The sequence below is a fragment of the Pipistrellus hanaki genome (genome assembly GCF_964339955.1).
Source record: "Pipistrellus hanaki genome assembly, chromosome: 10".
Lineage (NCBI taxonomy): Eukaryota > Metazoa > Chordata > Mammalia > Chiroptera > Vespertilionidae > Pipistrellus > Pipistrellus hanaki.
Genome location: NC_140512.1, coordinates 5,368,428 through 5,376,297, shown reverse-complemented (window position 1 = coordinate 5,376,297; position 7,870 = coordinate 5,368,428).

Here is a 7,870-nt window from a genome sequence, read left to right as displayed (position 1 = left end):
CTCCCTATCCCTCTTCCTTCCTCTCTGTAAAAAAATCAATAAAATATATTTAAATATATATATATTGCTGCTTCCGCATGTGAGTCCTTGGGAAGCACAACAGGGACCCCCCTGATCTCTTCCAACCACCCCCATCCTGTCTCTACTCCCCATGCCCATTTACATGCCCATTTACTGCTCAGGCCTGCCACCTTCTCAGCATCCACCTGATCCACAGAAAACGCAAACCCCACTTGCCATGCCAAGGGCAGAACTGCAGGCTGCCCCTCCACTGCCACCCTGCTGCTCCTATGTGTCTCCACCTCTCTTTGCCCTGCTCAGGGAGCAGGGGCCGTCGGTAAGACTACTTACTGCAATGTACACAGTATTTAGTGCCTTTGCACCTCCAGGATTGCGCAGCAGAGGAAGTATCATGAAACATCCCGCTACACAATAAATACTAGTAAATCGCCAGATTCACTCCTGGGACCCAGAGGATGGTACCGCCCACTACTGCAGGGGCAGGGGGTGCCCTCCCGGCAACTCTTCTGTTTCCCGTGATACCTTCCAAACCCTAGGCTGGCCTCAGCCCTCACCCTGGGACACAGGCACCCCCTCCACCCATGCCCATTTTTCTCTGGGTCCTCTACAACAGGCATCACCCTCCATCGGCTCACCCTCCACACTGGAGGCCCTCCTCTGCTCTGCCTCCCCCAGACGCGTTAGCTTTTTGGCCTGGAGTCGGGCACCAGTTCTTTGCTTCTCTTAACCACACGGAGTATGTGCCCTCCTCCTATGGAAGCCCCTCCCTGGGGAAGGGACATCTGGGCAGAGGTAAGGGGCATTCACAGCAAGGTGACACGCTCTCCAAACAAATCTCCTCATAAACCCAAATCCTATCCTTAAACAGCCTCCAAGAGGTGGGAGAGTTGAGAACTAGAAGAACGACTTTCTTCAAAAAGTCTGCCAACAGCCCTGGCTGGGTAGCTCCATTGATACACCATGGATTGCTGGTTTGATCCCGTCAGGGCACATACAAAAAATCAACTAATAAATGCATAAGTAGGTGGAACAACAAATTGACATCTCTCTCTCTCTCTCTCTCTCTCTCTCTCTCTCTCTCTCTCTCTCTCTCTTCCCCTCTCTTTCAACTCAATAATTTTTTTAGAAGTCTGCAAATGGTGATCTTGCCTTAGGAATTTCACATCTATTATATTTTGGAGTGTTAGTTAAAACTTCATTTTTGACACCTTTTGCAACAAAGATAAATCTCTCCTTTTAAAGAATATTTATAGCTTCTGAAAATGACAATTTCTCTGAATCATTACACATCTAGGTTCATTTTGGGGAGGGGCAGTTTGGAGTTCTGGGGTTAAATTCTCTCAGGGGTTTGTGATCCCATGAAGTTCAAGAACAACTGCAATAGAAGACATTTTCTTTCTAGAATTATTTTAAATTAATATCTAGTTCAATTTATAAATGAATAGTCTGATTGCCCATTGAAGTGCTTATGAACATAATGCCAAAATAATCAGAATCACTCAAGTTCAATCTGCCCCTCCTCCAAATCCCTGCTTTCTGCAGCAGCACAAAATCGAAGTGCTCCTCTCCTCGATGTGCCTCCCCAGGCTCATTCCCCAAAACATTCTCTCTTCCAACACCTCCCTTCTCCAAGGACATCCCACCCAGATCGGGCCTGACCGGAAGCTCGGGCATCCTGTAAAGCTGAGTGGACTGTCATGGCTCTGCGGGGAAAACTGGGAATGGCACATTATACATCAACGATTTTCATGGAAGGCAACTTCCATGTGATCTCAGACCCACATTTCATACATCATACAATGACAGTGACCTTGAGAAACACAAAAAGGGGAAGAAATATACTGACTCAGAGACCAATTTCTCAGTGAGAAAAATGAAAGGTCAGTGTTCACCTAAGTGTGACCAACAAAATGAAATGGGCAAGAAAGGGCTTGGCCTCCACGAGTGTGTGTGTGTGTGTGTGTGTGTGTGTGTGTGTGTGTGTGTACTTTTTTCCCTAAAGTTCTTCCTGCAGACATTATGTGACACTTCTCCTCTGGATCTTATCAAACTATATATTATTCCTGGCACATTTCTGCACCTTTTTTCACTCCAATTCCTTCACCTGTAAGGCCCCTTTTCTGTCTAAATCTTTCAAAACCCAGTTCAAACGTGGATGCAGCTGCATGTAATGAGAAACCTAAATAACATTGTTTTAACATTGTCTCTGGTACGAACCCTGACCCGGGATCAAACACGCAACCTAGGCAAATGCCCTGACCGGAAATCAAACCTGCAACCTCTTGGTGTACTGAACAACACGCCAAACTACCAAGTGACCCAGCCAGGGCTAACCAAGTAAAACTTTTCTCTCACATAAAAATGTCTGGAAGGAAGCAGTTCTGGGCTGGTATGGAAACTCCACAGTCATCAGGGATCCAGGTTCCTGCCATCTTCCCACTCCTCTGTCCTAAGCACATGGCTCCCACCAGCCCATCACGGCCCCTTCCAGGCAACAAACACAAAGAAACGGGCAAAGGGGTGCTCTTTTCCCAAGGGCCCCTTAAAGATCATCACCAGCATCTTTCGTGTCATTGGCCGTCCCAATAGGCAAGTGAAGCTGGGAAATGTAGTTTCTCCACTGGATACACCGCCCAAGCCACTACTACAATGGCAAAAATAAGCAGGGTCATTGGGTGGACAACTAGAAAACTAGATGGTCTGCCCAGCTTCTATGGGCTCACTTCCTTGTTATATGAAATACATAACATTTTCTTTTTTTCTTTCACTAGGCCAAGGTCAATACAGTTGACATTTGGGGGGTAATTCTCTGTTGCGGTAGGCAGCCTTGTGTCCAGAGGGTATGTAACAGCACCCATCGCCTCTACCCACTAGATGGCAGTAGCACCACCGCCAAATGTGACAAATAAAACTGTCTCCAGTCTTTGCTAGATGGTTCCTGGGGTGCAAAATCATTCCTGATTAGGAACCACTGCACTGGGCTGTCTTTCATATTCCCTCCCCAGCTTAATAAAAATAGGGACTGGTTATTGTTATAACTGTGTCTGTTTTAACATTTAATGCTGTCTTACCCATTTCTGTTTTACTCATTTTTACACGTGAGAACTCTCTGAAGCCCTAGCCAGTTTGGCTCAGTGGGTAGAGTGTCTGCCTGCGAACTGGAGGGTCCCAGGTTCAGTTGCCGTTAAGGGCACATGCCTGGGTTGTGGGCTCCATCCCTAGTAGGAGGTGTGCAGGAAGCAACTAATCAATGGTTCTCTCTCATCGATGTTTCTATCTTCCTCTCTGAAATCAATAAAAGTACATTTTTTTTAAAAAGGAAGAACACTCTGAAGAAACGAACCTAACAAGTGGGCTCCAATGAGATCTGTTTGACTTCAGAATCTGTGCTCTTCTCCTTCATCCACTGCCCTGTCCTCCACCACACAGCCTCCTCCCTTCCAGCCCTCAAACATGTGAAGCACTCGGGAAACATTTGTTGAATTGAGCTTTAAAAAGAAAACATGATGCCATAGAGTGCAGGAATAAATCTCACTGTTTTATGTTGAATTAATCTCACTTAATACAGCTTTTATAAAGAGGGAAAGAAGAGAGGGGGGGGAAGAGGAAGGAAAGAAAAAGACCATAGATGCCTGGACAGCTTTCATAAAGTGTTTATCTTAAGAGCAGGTAAAGGGGTGCCTACCTTATCAGTAATAAATAACTCTCAGTAATGACTATAAAGGGTAAAAACGTCACAGAATAAGCACTGGACCATTTTTATCTTAGACTCTAAAGGAGCAATAGTGATCTCCCCCACCCATGACCAAAGTGCTATTGTTGACGATAAAGCTCAGCTATCAGTTTCTGCTTCGATGGAGAACTGAACAGTCAAGAGAGCCACTGAAATATGTGGTCATTGGCAAGTGGAGGCATCAGTAGATGAACCTCTGCAGGAGGGGGTCTGGTCTTTCCATCTCTGGGTTATTTCCCGTCTCCTACAGATCTCACTTGTGAATTAGGACAAAGCAGTAAAGGAATGAAATCAGAATAAAATTCACTGACATGAGCAGTAGGAATATTTGAGTATCTCAGTCTTTCCCTCCTTGCCCCCAGACGGAAGTCTGTTACCCACTATGGGAAATATAATCACTTTGCTTCTTAGAGTCAGGCTAGAATCAGGAAAATACTGTGTGGCGAATGTTTGTCCCTCTTTATTTCATCCAATGTTTATTTTAAATTACTGTTTATTAAGTGACCCTGAGTTCCTGAGAGGCAACTTTTTTTCATTGTTGCTAGAAGTTTTAAAAATCTGAGAGATTTCATTTGCCTTTCTTATGTAGTTTGCTTTTTGTGTTTTGTTTTGTTTTTTTATTTTTACTGTGGGAAAATAGACATAACATAAAATTTACCCTTTTAACCATCTTTAATGTACAATTTAGTGGCATTAAGTGCATTTCACTTCCCTTTCAACATAATCTATTCTCTAATTATACACAGACTATTAATACCTACATAATACCATACCCAAAGCTTTAGCATTATTTTGCCTACCAAAAATAATTCCTATGACAACAATAAGATTGATGCTTTGTAAATTAAATTTATTGGAGTGACGCTAGTTTACAAAACCATACAGGTTTCAAGTGTACAACTCAGTGAAACATCAGCTGCGCACACTGCATGGCGCACCCATCGCCCAAAGCAAAGTATTTCCTCCCTTTGCCCACTCCACCTACCCCCACGCCCCTCTTTCCCTCTGGCTATCACCACTCCTTTGTCTGTCTCCAGGCTATACACATAAGCTTTTTTGCTTAATCCCTTCACCTTTTTTCATCCAGTCTGCCAACCCCTCTCCCCTCTGACAGCTGTCAGTCTGTTCCACGTATCCGTGCCTCAATCTCTATTTTGTTCGTTGATTTAGTTTGTTCATTAGATTCCACATCTCAGTGAGATCATATTGTATTTGTCTTTCTCTGACTGACTTGTTTCACTTAGCATCATACCCTCCAGGTCCAAGGTTCAAGCTTTTTAGAGATGCCCTGATTCTGACCGAGTAATATGTTAGGTAGAAGTATCACATTTTTCACCAGAATGTTAAATTTTTCCTATATTCCCTTTAAGCATATTTTGAATGCAGTAACTTTTGCTCATCTTTTTATCTCCTGAACTATGTTATCATCTCAGCTGGGGCCAGAGCCAATGGTTCTCTGTAAATATCTGAAATTTTCAGGCGTGAGGAGGTATTTATTTCATAGCAGTAATGAAAATTAAGAGTATGGATAGTTTAATTTTCCTGAGGGGGAAACAAAAAAAGAATAGTCAAAAATCATTCATGAACTATTTTATAGCACTTTGAACTTCAGTGCTTTATAAAATTCTTCCTAATGGCCTATTTTTTCGTGTATCATGAAGTTTTCCTTTCATAATATAACACTCGTGTAATACATTCATTCCTGTGTGTGGCTTAGGAAATGGGAAGTATTGCCCATTATTCTCCTAAATATAGAAACTAACATATAAAAGGAGTCAAACAGGAAAGTCACAACTAGAATCAGGAGTGAAATTAAATTATAATGAGATTAATGTTGAATTAATACTCTTTGTAGAGGTAGAGAAATACTATTTAATCCCAAAGAAAAATTATCTCAAAATTTATTTTACTTCTTGCAAGATTTCCCGGCATTAGTATATTGTAGTTAATAAACATAAAAATATTGTGTATCTTTCTTAAAATATGCAACAATACCAATTAGCTATAGTAATGTACCTCTATAATTTTCAAACCACTTATAATTTAAGCATGTAGCTTTTCCCTTATAATTTAAAACACTGAAATGTAACCAATATTGCAAAACTGCTTTTTACCACTAGAGGGCAGAAAATGCTCCACATTTGTACTTAACCAATTTTAAATCCTTTGACCATTCTTTGATCAAAACAATAACCACCACCACAAAAATTCTCTGAGATCCTCTGGTTATATTCTATAGAATATACTGTACACCTAAGACTCAGTTAACCACTTAAAAATGTTAAACTAACATGCAATCGCCTAAATTCAGCAGTATACAGAAGGCAAAAGTACACATCATTTTTGCAGCCTGAGTCTAGCTCTGAGGTTAAGGGTTATTATCATCAAGGAATCAGTACATCCTCAGGAAAGGCAGAGTACTCAAACAGAACAAAACCCACTGTGACTGAAAACCAGTAATATTGTTTCTATGTTAAAGTATCTGCAGTGAAATGCAAAGGTTGTTTTTATTATAAAACTAAAACAGTCACTGAAGTTACAAAGCAATAGATTAAAATATTAACATCTGACTCCGTAATTTCCATGTGTGTCTTTTTTTTACCACAAACCAGCTATAGGTCTAACTGTGGCAAAGATGTTTTTAGTTTCCTCTTAATATATCTTTTTTATCTAATTAACATGTGTTCCCCTACCAATTAAACCATCCACCTTTCAGTAGCTAAAGCATTACTTTGTTTGATTAGAAACCACAACCTCTTCGGTTTTCACTCTCATTTATTAAAACACATCATGGTAAATTAAGCCATTTGGATTTCAGTCTGGAGAGGTGACATTTTAACAACTGCCCTTCAACCTTCTCTCTCTGTCAATCTTGGCCATGTCCTACATCGGAGGGCAGCAAGAGGGCAAAGATGGCAGTCTGAGAGAGGAATGGAGGAGGCATGGAGCCAGGGGTTATACATCACTGAAGTCAGCAACTTCTCTGATGCATGAGCCTTTCACTTGCCAATCAAACCTTTACCAGGGTTATGTATGACCTTGCCCAAGACAATAAATCCTTTCTGAAGTCTTGGTTCTTAGCCTAAACAAACCCGCCTTCCCAACTTTTCACTCTAATACCAATAAGCACAGCACAGTGGGACCGAAAAGCTGGGGGCTGCACAAGGTACCAGTGTCACTTCTTTTGGACTAATGAAGCAATGCACTTTTAAAATCAGGGCTAGCCGTAGAAGAGAAAGCGTTCGGTATTATATTCCTACTGGAGGCCCGGTGCACGAAGTTGTGCATGGGTGAGGTCCCTCTGGGTGGCCTGCAGGGATTGGGCTGAAACCCGAAGTCCAACGCCACCCGCCACTCCTGCTCATCCCAGCCCCACTGTGCCTGACACGGCTCACACCCAATCAGGAGATGCTCACGCTGCCTCAGCAGCACTCACCAGGCTCAAAACCAGAGACAACTGGAACACTTATGAGGGTGAAAGGGGCACTATTAAAATTACACTGGGATAATCACCTGTTGGAACAGCTGGAAGGCACTTCCCCCAAACCTGAATAGGATGATTGTTTGCTGCCAGACAGCTCAGGGCATCTTAATCTACATGTTATTGCCTCCTGTTGGCTAAACACCTGAACAGCCGTAAACTAATTCCCCAATCTTATAATGCTTCTGTACCCTACCCTTTGAAGTGTATTATCTCCACCTTGCCCTAGGACAAATTATGTTAATAAAAAGCAAGGATCCCGAGACAAGGAGAAACCTTTAGCTCCTTTAGCTGAAGCTCCTCTGACCCCCAATGCCTTTCAAAATTATCTTTTGAATCTGGACTCTTATTTAATCTACACACAGCCTCTCTCCAGATTGTTGAACCCTTTGTAATGCTGGAACAAGAACACCAGCATTAATGGCATCCCAAACTGGGGCTTCCTGAACCCTTGAAATACCAGCGGAGGGCCAACTGCCTGCCATGCATTCACCTTTCAGCCAGTCCTGGAGCACCTGTGCAGTGTTCTGCTGGTGATTCCTGAAAGCTCGAGACAGTCCCACGTCTCTATGCAATTCCCTGGAAGATGCTGGTATGTGCCGTGGTGGTGGTTTTGATAGTAAAGAGATAACACA